Source organism: Heterodontus francisci, chromosome 18 (assembly GCF_036365525.1).
Source record: "Heterodontus francisci isolate sHetFra1 chromosome 18, sHetFra1.hap1, whole genome shotgun sequence".
NCBI classification, from domain to species: domain Eukaryota; kingdom Metazoa; phylum Chordata; class Chondrichthyes; order Heterodontiformes; family Heterodontidae; genus Heterodontus; species Heterodontus francisci.
Window position 1 is genome coordinate 46,639,178 of NC_090388.1, and position 14,676 is coordinate 46,653,853.

The following is a 14,676-nucleotide window of genomic DNA, read 5'->3' on the forward strand; positions in this document are numbered from 1 at the left end:
GTCCCGTCGTGCTCGGGCTTCGTTCCCCACAATCCTTGCCCAGTTAGTAACCCATTTAATAATAATCCAAATGCCTATCAATACTACCATTATTCCCAGCCCCCCAAGTAGTCCATTTTCAAGTGTATTCTTCCATTCCTGGTATCTCTTTGCGTACCAGGTGGTGTTTATTTCGGAATCTGTCATTTGCTGTTGTCTTTATATACCTTCAGTTGGGACCAACGTTTCCATCGGCCCTTCCCTTTACCATTACTTTGTCTCCCACAACACGCACCTTTGTCTGGTCCTCTTTCATGTTTCTATAGAACCTCCTGCCTCACCTCATGCAGTTGTCTGCACAACTCCTTCAAAAATCTTTTAACCCTTTCTCTTGCGGGTCCTATTTCCTCACTACATGTTACGACATCCCCTGGCAAGCTCATTGCCCTTCCTGTCATTATTAAGGTGTTTAATTTATCCTGATTATTATAAAGTCATTTTCTCTATGTGAGTTGTCTCACTGCACTGGCTGCATTAACCATTTCATGCCATGCTGTTTCCCAAGTCAGTAAACATGTTTGAGACCCGTTCGTCAGTACATTTCACCATGCATTTTGCACGTTAGTTGCTCTGCATGTAACAAATCACATCTGCACACCTACACTGGTATCCCAGTGTCATGCCACACATTCTCAACTCTCAGGTGATCTTATCAAAAGATCAAAAATGGCCAGACTTTCAAATGTAGCTCTCTTTAAAAACTCATATCTCCAAGAGAAAACTATCAATTGCCAGTCTTATCTACACTTTCCTGACTTTCACTGGAAAATTCTAGGCTTCTTGGAAATTTCACACTATATTAATTTAGCTGTTTGAATTCTAATTTCACCATTTGTTTATCCCCAGAATTCCTTTATTAGCTCTTGCATCAGCCAGATCTAATTGCCAATTCCCATTAATTATAATTCTATTTCATTTTGAGCCCTGGAGAACCTTTACAATCAATATTCATAATTCCTTAAAACAGAATTCAAACATTTCCGTTTGATTCCAGGCATTACTATATACTGCTTGTTTTATTTTCTTAGATGACATTTTAATTCTTTAAATAACTTGCTAAATTAAACTGGATTTTCGACATCTCAGATTATTCCAAATTCAAATAACAGTATATTTCCCTTTGAGTGCATTAAATAACCACTCATATCAATTTAATTTTTGTTTATCAATTCCAATTTCTTATGCCCAGACTTGGTGATATTGCATTTTTTTACATTAAAGACAGAAGTGCTTGCAACTATCTCTCCTTCTCAAGCACTTTGTCTCATTGATAAAGATAGCTGCAGCAAGGTTAATTTCTTTGTTTGTCTCCAAGGGGGCGGAGCAAAGCATTCTCAGCTGCGTCGCTTTACGTAACCCTTTTTTCCTTATCGAAAAGAACTAAACTCCATTTTAAACGTTTTTTTAGTATCCTTAGGATTTTAAAACAACAATATCTTTCGTAACATTATCAACATCAAAGGAAAGCATCTCCATCAGGAAAGACAGCATTTTAGATTAAACTCCAATTGTTTCCAAACTTTTAGCATCTTTTGTAAGAGATTTCTAGTCCAAAGATTTTATACGACCAAGGTGATTCCAAATTCCAGTTCACGTCAATAGACATTTAAAAGCTTTTCCTCAACTTAACAGGTTAGTTAACCTTAACAAATTTAGTTCAGACTTATTAACTTATAATACTTATTAACTACACACAGAACAGAATAGCACGTGTTTTTTTAAAAAGATAGGTAAATTACATCATTTTTCTTGTTCTTTCTTCAGGCGCCTTTTCAAATGACTGTAATAAAACCAAAAACTAAAGAAAAAGTTATTTAACATTCTTACAACAAAAGACTTAACACCATCTCCTTACACAAACTTTAATCTTTCCCATATCTCCTTTGCTTATCCTTCTCTCCCTTATGACAATATTCAGTCTTTTGACATTTGCTACTTAAAAAGTCAGTAAAACATGTCTTCAAGTTTCTTTTGGGCCTCCTTATCTCGAGAGACAATGGATACGCGCCTGGAGGTGGTCAGTGGTTTGTGAAGCAGCGCCTGGAGTGGCTATAAAGGCCAATTCTGGAGTGACAGGCTCTTCCACAGGTGCTGCAGAGAAATTTGTTTGTTGGGGCTGTTGCACAGTTGGCTCTCCCCTTGCGCCTCTGTCTTTTTTCCTGCCAACTACTAAGTCTCTTCGACTCGCCACAATTTAGCCCTGTCTTTATGGCTGCCCGCCAGCTCTGGCGAATGCTGGCAACTGACTCCCACGACTTGTGATCAATGTCACAAGTTTAGACTGCAAAATAAAGCAATAGCAGAGTTTTCAATTAAAGCAGTGTTTTAAACTTCAAATTGGATTTCTGCCAGATATCTTCATACCTTCAAGGCTGAAGCTTATCTCTTAGAAAATTGTTCATTGCCTTTTCACAGTTGCTAAACCAACTTTTAAAATAAAAATAAAACTTACTTAAACCATAATTCAAGTTTATATCCTATTCCTGGATGCACAATCTTAAATTGAAATGAATACACTTAACAATCACTTTTCACACTCATTCAACTCCAAACAACTTAATTGACCCATGCTTTCAACATTAAAGCCAGACAACAAAGAGTTAACGACAGTCAGTTCTACAGAACACAAGTTCTACAGAACACAAGCTGTACATCCCGGGGACATTCAATTCATTCGTGGAAGCTTCCAACATTCACACATTCGAATCAAAAGACACAGCAACTTGTTTTTACTCTAAAACATAGTCTTTTATGTCACTCTGCCATAAATTTAGCGAAAGATTTTCTTCTTTTTGTCACCACTCCCTTTGTTTTGCAGCAGGGTTGTGGGGATTCCAATTAGATTTAATCATCTTATCGATAAGTTTCTTGTTCTTAACTGCTAAATAACATGTACTTGAGCTCTGCTTTCTCATTGGCCGTACTTGGGTAGGATCAGCACCGTTTTCTAGTCTACTCTCAGAGGTCCGCCTTTTAGTCTACTCTCAGAGGTCCGCGACTTGTAATAACTATCCCCAGCGCGACTTGTAGTGAACCTTTCACTCTCAGAGGTCCGCGACTTGTAGTGAACTACCAACTGTCCACTCTCAGAGGTCCGCCTGTCACAACTTTACAACAAACTTATAGTAACTCATACAATACCCGATAACACATTCTAACAAGCTGCCTACCACCGTTTGGTGACTGGTCAGATCCCTCTACAATTTGGATATCCTAGTCGCTGAACACCACCACCTGGTCTCAAGGAGAATGAATAAACATACTCACCCCGTACTCTGTCAATGGTGGGCACTCTTCAATATCCTGTTCGTCCCAAGTTCGGAATCAGGCTAAGGCCACGTTCCCCCTTGGCCCCTTAGTTCCCTTCGCCCACTTGATCCTGGCCGTCACGTGGGACTAAGTCCTCTTAATGCAGGCTCAGGCTGGGTGATTGGGATAGCGGGGTTACAGAAGAGCTGACCTACACCTGATCCTGCTGACTACGCTAATTGTTAGAGTGGTATTGACTAAAATGAACCACTCAATGCTCAGGTCTGTTCCAATCGTCAAAAGGTTTATTTTACACCGGTGGGGAGTAAGATGCTGGGTTCACCATGCGCTTCTCCACTGAACAAAGGAAAATCCACAACAGATATACAGTTACTCAGCCCTTCCCGGTTGGACACAATCCAATCATAACGGTTATTGATTACCTACATTACATTCATTACCAATAAAATTATTAATTATGCATCATGTGGTTGTGGGAATAGCTCATGGTACGCCCCTGACCATCTCAGCTTGTTTACCAAACCCCCTTATCAACTATCCTTAGGTCTTCACAATGAATCCTTCTACCTCTATCAGGCCTGAATTCCTAGTTGCTTTGTGTAGTCCGCAATTAGACAGAGCAGCTGTCTTATGCACTGATATGGGGGGCCCTCCTTGTTGAGGCTAATTGCCTGTGCTAAGCAGTACCATGCTCAAGGCTGCAAACTAACTAACTTATCCCATAATGCTTTGGGTAAATACTCCATTTTGTAACAATATGTGGCTACACTTTCATCTTGTATATATGTCTATATTTGACAGCCACATGTGCAGGAAGAATGGTCATCTGCAGCAGCTCAAGCTCTGGATTTCAGAACAGCTGGCATCACTTCGGTGCATCTATAAGGTTGAGAGTTTTGTGAATAGCACGTTTATAGATGTGGTCACCCTGCAGTTTAAGGACATGCAGGCAGAGAGGGGATGGATGAGCGCCAGACAGTCAAGCAGGACCAGGTAGGTCGTGCAGGAGTCCTCGAGAGCATCTCACTAACCAACTAGTTTTCCGTTCTGAATACTGGTGAGAGTGATGGTTCCTTTCGGGTGTGCAGCCAGAGTCTAAACCATGGTAGCACGGCTGGCTCAGCTGTACAGGGGGGAGCAGGAGGAAAATTGGAAAAGCAATAGTGATAGGGGCTTCTATATTTAAGGGAATAAACAGGCGTTTCTACAGCCACAGATGTGAATCCAAGATGATGCCAGGGTCCAGGATGCCACTGAGTGGCTGCAGAGCGCTCTGAGTGGCAAGGCTGAACAGCTAGCGATTGTGGTCCATATCAGTACCTACAACATAGGTATAAAGCGGGATGAGGTCCTGCCGACAGAGTTTAGGGAGCTAGGAAAGAAACTAGCAAGCATGACCTCAAAAGTAGTGATCTCCGTATTACTCCCAGTACCAAGCACAAGGGAGTATAAAAATAGGAGGATACAGCAAATAAATAGGTGGCTGGAGAAATGGTGCAGGATGGAGGGTTTTGGAACTGGTTCTATGGGATCTGTACAGTGCAGACGCGTTGCACCTGAACAGAGCAGGGCGATTTTCTAGTGTTATGGGGAAGGTTTAAACTAACTTGGCAGGGGCATGGGAACCAGGAGGTAACATTAGAGATGAAAACAAAGGTTCAATAGCATGAGAGTAGTAAATAGTAAGACATTAGGTGGTGTCAGAGTAAGAGGGAATGTAATAATGTCCAAATTAGTTTTACTGCACATGTACATGAATGCACAGAGTGTAGTAAATAAGGTTGGTGAGCTGCAGGTGCAGATAGCTGTGTGGAAATATGATGTTGTAGTGATAATGGAGACCTGGCTCAAGAAAGGGCAAGACGGGGTACTAAATATTCCTGGATACAAGGTGTTCAGGAAAGATAGGGACAGGAGGAAAGGAGGAGGGGAAGCTGTGTTGATTAGGGAGAACATTACAGTGCCGGGGAGAGAGAATGTTCTCGATGGGTCAAACACAGAATCTATCTGAATGAATCCATGACTAACGCATTCATCACAGGATTAAAACTCCTAGTGACTAGTACATTTTGTTCAGATTCATCATTATTTTCCTCTTCTGCCTCAGAATTCTCTGTGTCATGTGTCATTTCGAGGACCCTATCTCTGCACTTTGGGCAGTTCATTGCATAATGATACTTGGAGTCACACCTGAAACACCTATTAACTGTTCCTTGGCTATTAATTCACCTATTATTGCTGTTCCTATTCTGTCTTCTGCTGTAATAGCCAGGTCTGCTAAAGGTGCTTTCATTCTCATTCCTCCTGTATTTAACTTTTCCATTGTACTGGTGCCTGCGTCTACTGTCTGGACCATTTTGAAATCTGACAATCATTGAGTACTCCATTCTTTCCCATTCTACCAAGGTTGCAGAAAATGACATTTCCCCAGGAATTTTTTTTAAGGCAGCAGACACCTGGTCCAACAGGAGTCTTTTTCCGAGAACCAAACTCCAGTTAGGAACAGGAGCCTGTCCATATGCGACACCCTATCACAATCTAGTAATTTAAATGCTAGTACCGAACCAGGGATCTCCAAATCGAATTTCTTCAATCTTCTGTACAGAAGAACGAAAAGAGGCAATCTGAATTATAAATTAAATGGTATAATTTTAAAGGGAATGCAGGAGCAGAGGACCTGGGGGTATATGTGCACAAATCATCAAAGGTGACAAGGCAGGTAGAGAAAGTGGTTAAAAAAGCATTCGGGATACTGAGCTTTATAAATAGGGGCATAGAGTACAAAAGCCTGTATAAAACACTGGTTCGGCCTCACCTGGAGAATTGTATCTTCTTCTGTACACTACACTTTACAGTCTGTTAAATTCCATGATATATTCCTCCATCGAATAACCATCTGTTTTCTAAAATCTAGCCAAGTCTGACCATGCCTCATAAGCATTAAATAGGTCATCTTTCTTGTAAATCTCATCCAAGAACTCTAACAGAAGATCCAAACCTTCCTCAGCACCCAACTGATGAGCATCCAGTTCACAAACATTCAGTTTTACTTCTGATCTTACTTTTGGCAGGCAGTGACAATGCCAACGCCAGACCTTGTTTCCTCTTTGGTAGGGACATAACCCGTTTCCACATATCCACTTTATTCTTCCACTGGTCATACAGTTCAGACTCAGAGAATATTGGAGTTTAATCATACCCTGACAATTTACATTTGCTTTCTGCCATTTTCCACAATAGTGACTGGGATTTTAGTTTTGCTTTTAAAAGAATTCTTAGTTTCCAACCTTCAGCTTTAGGCAACCATCCTCTGCTACCATATTATATTGCAGAAAGCTTGTTGTTGAAAGATTATACTGGAGTCAATCTTTACTCAGTCTTGCATTTATTTTACGTAGTAAAAAGATTACAAACATGCAGCTCCTCACTCAAACCTTCACCCAATTTCAGTAAGTGTCTTATATATAATCTCAGTACCTTGCTCTATGGCAGCGAGGCCTGGACAACGTATGTCAGCCAAGAGCGACGTCTCAATTCATTCCATCTTCGCTGCCTCCAGAGAATACTTGGCATCAGGTGGCAGGACCGTATCTCCAACACAGAAGTCCTCGAGGCGGCCAACATCCCCAGCTTATACACACTACTGAGTCAGCGGCGCTTGAGATGGCTTGGCCATGTGAGCCGCATGGAAGATGGCAGGATCCCCAAAGACACATTGTACAGCGAGCTCGTCACTGGTATCAGACCCATCGGCCGTCCATGTCTCCGCTTTAAAGACGTCTGCAAACGTGACATGAAATCCTGTGACATTGATCACGTCGTGGGAGTCAGTTGCCAGTGTTCGCTGGAGCTGGCGGGCAGCCATAAAGGCGGGGCTAAAGTGTGGCGAGTCGAAGAGACTTAGCAGTTGGCAGGAAAAAAGACAGAGGCGCAAGGGAAGAGCCAACTGTGTAACAGCCCCGACAATCAAACTTTTCTTCAGCACCTGTGGAAGAGCCTGTCACTCTAGAATTGGCCTTTATAGCCACTCCAGGCGCTGCTCCACACACCATTGACCACCTCCAGGCGCTTATCCATTGTCTCTCGAGATAAGGAGGCCAAAGAAGAATGAAGAGGACTCTAATTAACACCTGCCACTTGCAAATGATTTAACACAATTAACACAAGGCACAATTTCAAAATTTGTGGATGACACAAAACATGTAAGTATTCTGAACTCTGAAGGGAAGAGTGATAAACTTCAAGAGGCCATAGACAGGCTGGTGGAATGGGCGGACAAGTGGCAGATGAAATTTTATTTTTTTATTTTTTCATGAGATGTGGGTGTCGCTGGCAAGGCCAGCATTTGTTTCCCATCCCTAATTGCCCTTGGCAACTGAGTGGCTTGCTAAGCCATTTCAGAGGGCAGTTAAGAGTCAACCACATTGCTGTGGGTCTGGAGTCACATATAGGCCAGAGCAGGTAAGGATGGCAGATTTCCTTGTCTAAAGGACATGAGTGAATCAGATGGGTTTTTACGATAATCGATGATAGTTTCATGCCACCATAACTGAGACTAGCTTCCAGATTTTTATTAATTAATTGAATTTATTAATTAAATTTAAATTCCACCAGCTGGCAATGTGGGATTTGAACCCATGTCCCCAGGGCATCAGCCTTAGCCTCTGGATTGCTGAAAAGTTTGAAGTGAATCATTTTGGCAGGAAGGATGAGAAGAGGCAAAAAAATTAAATGGTATAATTCTAAAAGGGGTGCAGGAGCAGAGGGACCTGGGGGTATATGTGCACAAATCATTGCAAAAGCAAGGAAGTTATGATAAACACATATAAAACACTGGCTCAGCCTCAGCTGGAGAATTGTGTCTTCTTCTGGGCATAAAACTTTAGGAAGGACGTTAAAGGATTAGAGAGAGTACAGAAAAGATTCACAAGAATGGTTCCAGGGATGAGGAACTTCAGTTATGAAGCTGGATTAGAGAAGTTCTGACTGTTTTCTTTAGAGAAGAGAAGGCTGAGAGGTGATTTGATCGAGGTGTTCAAAATCATGAAGGGTCAGGACAGAGTGGTAGGGAAAAATTGTTCCCACACATGAAAGGATTGACAACGAGAGGGCACAGATTTAAAGTGATTGGCAAAAGAAGCAAAAGTGACATGAGCAAAAACTTTTTTTACACAGTGAGTGGTTAGAATCTGGAATGCACTACCCGACAGTGTCATGGAGGAAGGTTCGATCAAGGCATTCAAAAGAAAATTGGATAATTATCTGAAAAGAAAAACTTTGCAGGGCGACATAAAAAGGTAGGGCAGTGGGACTAGCTGGGTTGCTCTTGCAGAGAACCAGCACAGACACGACAGACCGAATGGCCTCATTCTGTACTGTAACCATTCTATGATTCCATAGATGCAGCATATTAGACAATACTGTCCTTGATCTAATGATCTTAAATAGATATGTTCCAAAGCTGATATACCTGTACCACTGTTGTAGATCTGAGATTAATAGGTTGCTGCTTACCAAGTGCAGCCACTGTGGAGTGAGTGCAGAAGAAGGATGGCCCAGGTGAGTCCCCTGCGTGCACTGGAAGGCTGTGAATGGACGTTATCCTGAGGTCGTACAGCATAACCAGCAACAATGACATGGTAGCAATGCAGGAAAAAATATAATGACTTCACGCAGGTGGTCAAGATGAATGAATGCATTCTCACAATATATCTCATGCCCACCACACCAACAACCTCTCACTTTGCTCAATGCACCACACCCCCATCACTCACCCAGCTGCATTCTCTGGCACTCTGAACTCAAACCTAACATTCACGTACTCCATCTCACCCTCACACTGTCCACTGTTGCCAGCTTCACACCCACCTCTCCCTGCCTCCACACACCTCCAGCTATTCAGCTTTGGCATTATTTACAGTATTCTTAGAACTGAAACCTGGTTCCCAGGTACCACCCTGTTGTGCTGATTAGCTTTTCCCACTGAACTACCTTCTGAAGCATTTAGACCCCGGCAAATAACATTCCATTTATAATATGATGGATTGAACAATGTATTGTGTTATTATTGCAAACACATATGGTGAGAAATCAATAACTTGCACTGAATGCTAAAATTTTGCAACATAAATCTTGTCAGTACTATCATATTACTGGAATACCAGCAAAGGTTCACTAATGTCCTTTAGGGAAGGAAATCTGCTGTCCTTACCTTGTCTGGCCGACATGTGACTCCAGACCCACAGAAATGTGGTTAACTCTTACATGCCCTCTGAAATGGCCTAGCAAGCCACTCAGTTGTATCGAATCGCTACGAAGTCAATAAAAAGGAATGAAACCGGACAGACCACCCGGCATCAACCTAGGCACTGGAAACGACAACAGCAAACCCAGCCCTGTTGACCCTGCAAAGTCCTCCTTACTAACATCTAGGGGCTTGTGCCAAAGTTGGGAGAGCTGTCCCACAGACTAGTCAAGCAACAGCCTGACATAGTCATACTCATACTTTACAATGTCCCAGACACTGCAATCACTATCCCTGGGTATGTCCTGTCCCACCGGCAGGACAGACCCAGTAGAGGTGGTGGGACAGTGGTCTACAGTAGGAAGGGAGTTGCCCTGGGAGTCCTCAACATCGACTCTGGACTCCATGAAGCCTCATGGCATCAGGTCAAACATGGGCAAGGTAACCTCCTACTGATTACCACCTACCGCTCTCCCACAGCTGATGACTCAGTACTCCTCCATGTTGAACACCACTTGGAGGAAGCACTGAGGGTGGCAAGGGCACAAAATGTACTCTGGTTGGGGGACTTTAATGTCCATCACCAAGAGTGGCTCGGTAACACCACTACTGACCAAGCTGGCCATACTAAAGGACATAGCTGCTAGACTGGGTCAGCGGCAGGTGGTGGGGGAACCAACACGAGGGAAAAACATACTTGACCTTGTCCTCACCAATCTGCCAGCCGCAGGGGCATCTGTCCATGACTGCATTGGTAGGAGTGACCATCGCACAGTCCTTGTGGAGACGAAGTCCCGCCTTCACATTGAGGATACCATACATCGTGTTCTGTGGCACTATCACCATGCTAAACGGGATAGATTTCGAACAGTGGTTCAGTGGTTAGCACCGCAGCCTCACAGCTCCAGAGACCTGGGTTTAATTCTGGGTACTGCCTGTGCGGAGTTTGCAAGTTCTCCCTGTGACCGCGTGGGTTTTCGCTGGGTGCTCCGGTTTCCTCCCACCGCCAAAGACTTGCAGGTGATAGGTAAATTGGCCATTGTAGATTGCCCCTCGTGTAGGTAGGTGGTAGGGAATATGGGATTACTGTAGGGTTAGTATAAATGGGTGGTTGTTGGTCGGCACAGACTCGGTGGGCCGAAGGGCCTGTTTCAGTGCTGTATCTCTGAATAAAAATTTAAAAAATAAATAAAAATAAAATAAAAAATAAAAAGATCTAGCAACGCAAAACTGGGCATCCATGAGGCGCTGTGGGCCATCAGCAGCAGCAGAATTGTACTCAACCACAATCTGTAACCTCATGGCCCGGCATATCCTCCACTCTACCATTACCATCACGCCAGGAGACCAACCCTGGTTCAATGAAGAGTGCAGGAGGGCATGCCAGGAGCAGCACCAGGCATACCTCAAAATGAGGTGTCAACCAACCTGGTGAAGCTACAACCCAGGACTACTTGCATGCCAAACTGCATAAGCAGCATGCAATAGACAGAACTAAGCGATCCCATAACCAACGGATCAGATCTAAGCTCTGCAGTCCTGCCACATCCAGCCGTGAATGGTGGTGGACAATTAAACAACTAACTGGAGGAGGTGGCTCCACAAATATCCCCATCCTCAATGATGTGGGAGCCCAGCACATCAGTGCGAAAGATAAGGCAGAAGCATTTGCAACAATCTTCAGCCAGCAGTGCCAAGCTGATGATCCATCTCGGCCCCCTCCTGAAGTCACCAACATCACAAATGCCAGTCTTCAGCCAATTCGATTCACTCCGCGTGATATTAAGAAACAACTGAAGGCACTGGATACTGCAAAGGCTATGGGTCCTGACAATATCCCGACAATAGTACTGAAGACCTGTGCTCCAGAACTTGCCGCACACCTAGCCAAGCTGTTCCAGTATAGCTACAACACTGGCATCTACCCGGCAATGTGGAAAATTGCCCAGGTCTGTCCTGTGCACAAAAAGCAGGACAAGTCCAACCCAGCCAATTACCGCCCCATCAGTCTACTCTCAATCATGAGTAAAGGGATAGAAGGTGTCATCAACAGTGCCATCAAGCAGCACTTGCTTAGCAATAACCTGCTCAGTGATACCCAGTTTGGGTTCCGACAGGGCCACTCAGCACCTGAGCTCATTACAGCCTTGATTCAAACATGGACAAAAGAGCTGAACTCAAGAGGTGAGGTGAAAGTGACTGCCCTTGACATCAAGGCAGCATTTGACCGAGTGTGGCATCAAGGAGCCCTAGCAAAACTGGAGTCAATGGGAATCAGGGGGAAAGCTCTCTGCTGGTTAGAGTCATACCTAGCGCAAAGGAAGAGGGCTGTGGTTGTTGGACGTCAATCATCTGAGTTCCAGGACATCACTGCAGGAGTTCCTCAGAGTAGTGTCCCAGGCCCAACCATCTTCAGCTGCTTCAACAATGACCTTCCTTCAATCATAAGGTCAGAAGTGGGGATGTTCGCTGATGATTGCACAATGTTCAGCATCATTTGCGACTCCTCAAATACTGAAGCAGTCCGTGTAGAAATGCAGCAAGGCCTGGACAATATCCAGGCTTGGGCTGATAAGTGGCAAGTAACATTTGCGCCACACAAGTGTCAGGCAATGACCATCTCCAACAAGAGAGAATCTAACCATCTCCCCATGACATTCAATGGCATTACCATCACTGAATCCCCCACTATCAACATCCTAGGGGCTACCATTGAACAGAAATTGAACTGGAGTAGCCATATAAATACCGTGGCTACAAGAGCAGGTCGGAGGCTCGGAATCCTGAGGCGAGTAACTCACCTCCTGACTCCCCAAAGCCTATCCACCATCTACAAGGCACAAGTCAGGAGTGTGATGGAATACTCTCCACTTGCCTGGATGGGTGCAGCTCCAACAACACTCAAGGAGCTCAACATCATCCAGGACAAAGCAGCCCGCTTGATTGGCACACCATCCACAAACATTCACTCCCTCCACCACTAACGCACAGTGGCAACAGTGTATACCATCTACAAGATGCACTGCAGCAACACACCAAGGCTCCTTAGACAGCACCTTCCAAACCCGTGACCTCTACCACCTCGAAGGACAAGAGCAGCAGATGCATGGGAACATCACCACCTGCAAGTTCCCATCCAAGTCACACGCCATCCTGACTTGGAACTATATCGCTGTTCCTTCGCTGTCGCTGGGTCAAAATCCTGGAACTCCCTTCCTAACAGCACTGTGGGTGTACCTACCTCACATGGACTGCAGCGGTTCAAGAAGGCAGCTCACCACCACCTTCTCAAGGGCAATTAGGGATGGGCAATAAATGCTGGCATAGCCAGTGACATCCCATGAATGAATAAAAAAAGAGCATTTTTGTTAAAAGTGCTTGTGAAGATTAATAGATGGGGCAAATTAATTATCTGTGTTTAAAAACATAGAAGTTAGAGAATAAGAAAAGCCCATCAAAATTGCTCTTTTTGCACCATGCACAATTTACCTGGTCACGAATTCTACCCAATTTATTTAATCTCTTCAAGGAAGGTCCTGCAAACGTTCCTCTGAACCCCCACTCAATCCCAAGGATTATTAAGCAAAACTTGTAGAATATGAAAAATGACTATGACGAGTTTAAAACAATGACGAACTTTGAAGTTGCATGGTTGTATTCAATACATTTGTTTTATTGCTACAAAACTGTGAACTATTGTGCTGAACCAAATGATGTTTTAGTGGGTCAACTAGGTTCAGCATTGAGCACAGTAAAGGTCAGATGTAGTACAATTGAAATAAAGTAGAGAAAGACTTGCATTTATATAGTGCCTTTCATAAGTTCAGGACATGCCAAAGCACTTTACAGCCAATGAAGTACTTTTAAAATGTAGTCACCATTGAAAAGTGGGATAGAATATGGCTCCAGATAGAGGATAGTGTATACTCTGCCTCAACACTGTGGCCTAGGTTTTCCACTTCTGCATATGTCTCTAAGGAGAAGCACATCACACAGAATCACAGAAATGTTCCAGTGCAGAAGGAGCCCATTCGCCCAATTGTGTCCACACCAGCTCTCTGAATGAGCAATTCACCTAGTGGCATTCCCTGGCCTTCTCCTCAGAACTCTGCATATTCTCCCTTTTCAGGTAACAGTCTACTTCCCTTTTGTCACGAACTTGTAATTACTTTTCTCCATGGATTAAAAACAGTGTGTGTGCCTTTAAGACTCTGTTAAAAACAGTGCATCTTTAAAGGAGAGCAGGTTCGAGAGGAATACTGTACCACAGCTGTATTCTTCTTACCATGGGCAACAGCAGGAGAGAGATCACATGGTAATGTTTCCACTTGGCTGTATGTGGAAAGTGTACTTACTGCACCCCAGATGGGACTTGAACCCACAATCCCTGGCTTAGGAGGCCAGTGCCTTATCCATTAGGCCACTGGGGCTATGGGTATTGTGCTTTTATTATTATTATGGCTGTTTGTGGAACTGGCAGAAACTGACTGAAACCAGTTAGTGTTTGAGAGACTTTCCAGTGAAGCATACTGAAGAGAAGAAAGCTGTCTATTTCCTCTCAGCAAAAATTCTACAAGGAACTACAAGCCAAGTTAATTCCCTAAGTAAAGAGGAAAAGCCTTCTTTTTCAAGAAACCGTTTGTATTTCTGTGCTCATCGTTCCAAGAACTGTTTAATGCTTGCTGCTGCCGAAGGACGAGCTTCATCAAATCCACGTGAAGACTTTGAGCAACCTTTGATTATTTTTCACATTAGAAGACCTCATCCATCAGGAACAAATCCACAAACACTTACGTATTTTATCTACTCTTAAGAGACAGGTAATTTTTTTAAAACTCCACTTTTAAAACCGGTTAACTGTTAATTTTGAGCATATGTGTGTGAATGCAGGAGTTAGGTTAAAATAAGAAGTTACAAGGTCTTTAAACACAGATTTATCTTAATAGTGTTTAAGATTTAGTTTTCTTAATAAATAGTTAATTTGTTGTTGTTTAAAGATACCTGGTTTGGTCTGTTTCATTCTGGGGTTACTAGAGTGTTTAATTTGGCTGTTTTCTGATTGGGTGTGACAGCTTAATAACATGCTGCGACCTGTGGAGTGACAGGACTGAATTGGCAGCGCG

At 43.4% G+C, this 14,676-nt stretch overlaps 1 non-coding gene across 1 annotated transcript; it reads right to left on the reverse strand.

Annotated features, from left to right (window-relative positions):
- Nucleotides 1-13,910: 13,910 nt before the first annotated feature.
- On the reverse strand, nucleotides 13,911-13,983 carry trnar-ccu (transfer RNA arginine (anticodon CCU)). Its single transcript has one exon. It is a non-coding gene; the product is annotated as a tRNA-Arg (tRNA).
- Nucleotides 13,984-14,676: the final 693 nt, after the last annotated feature.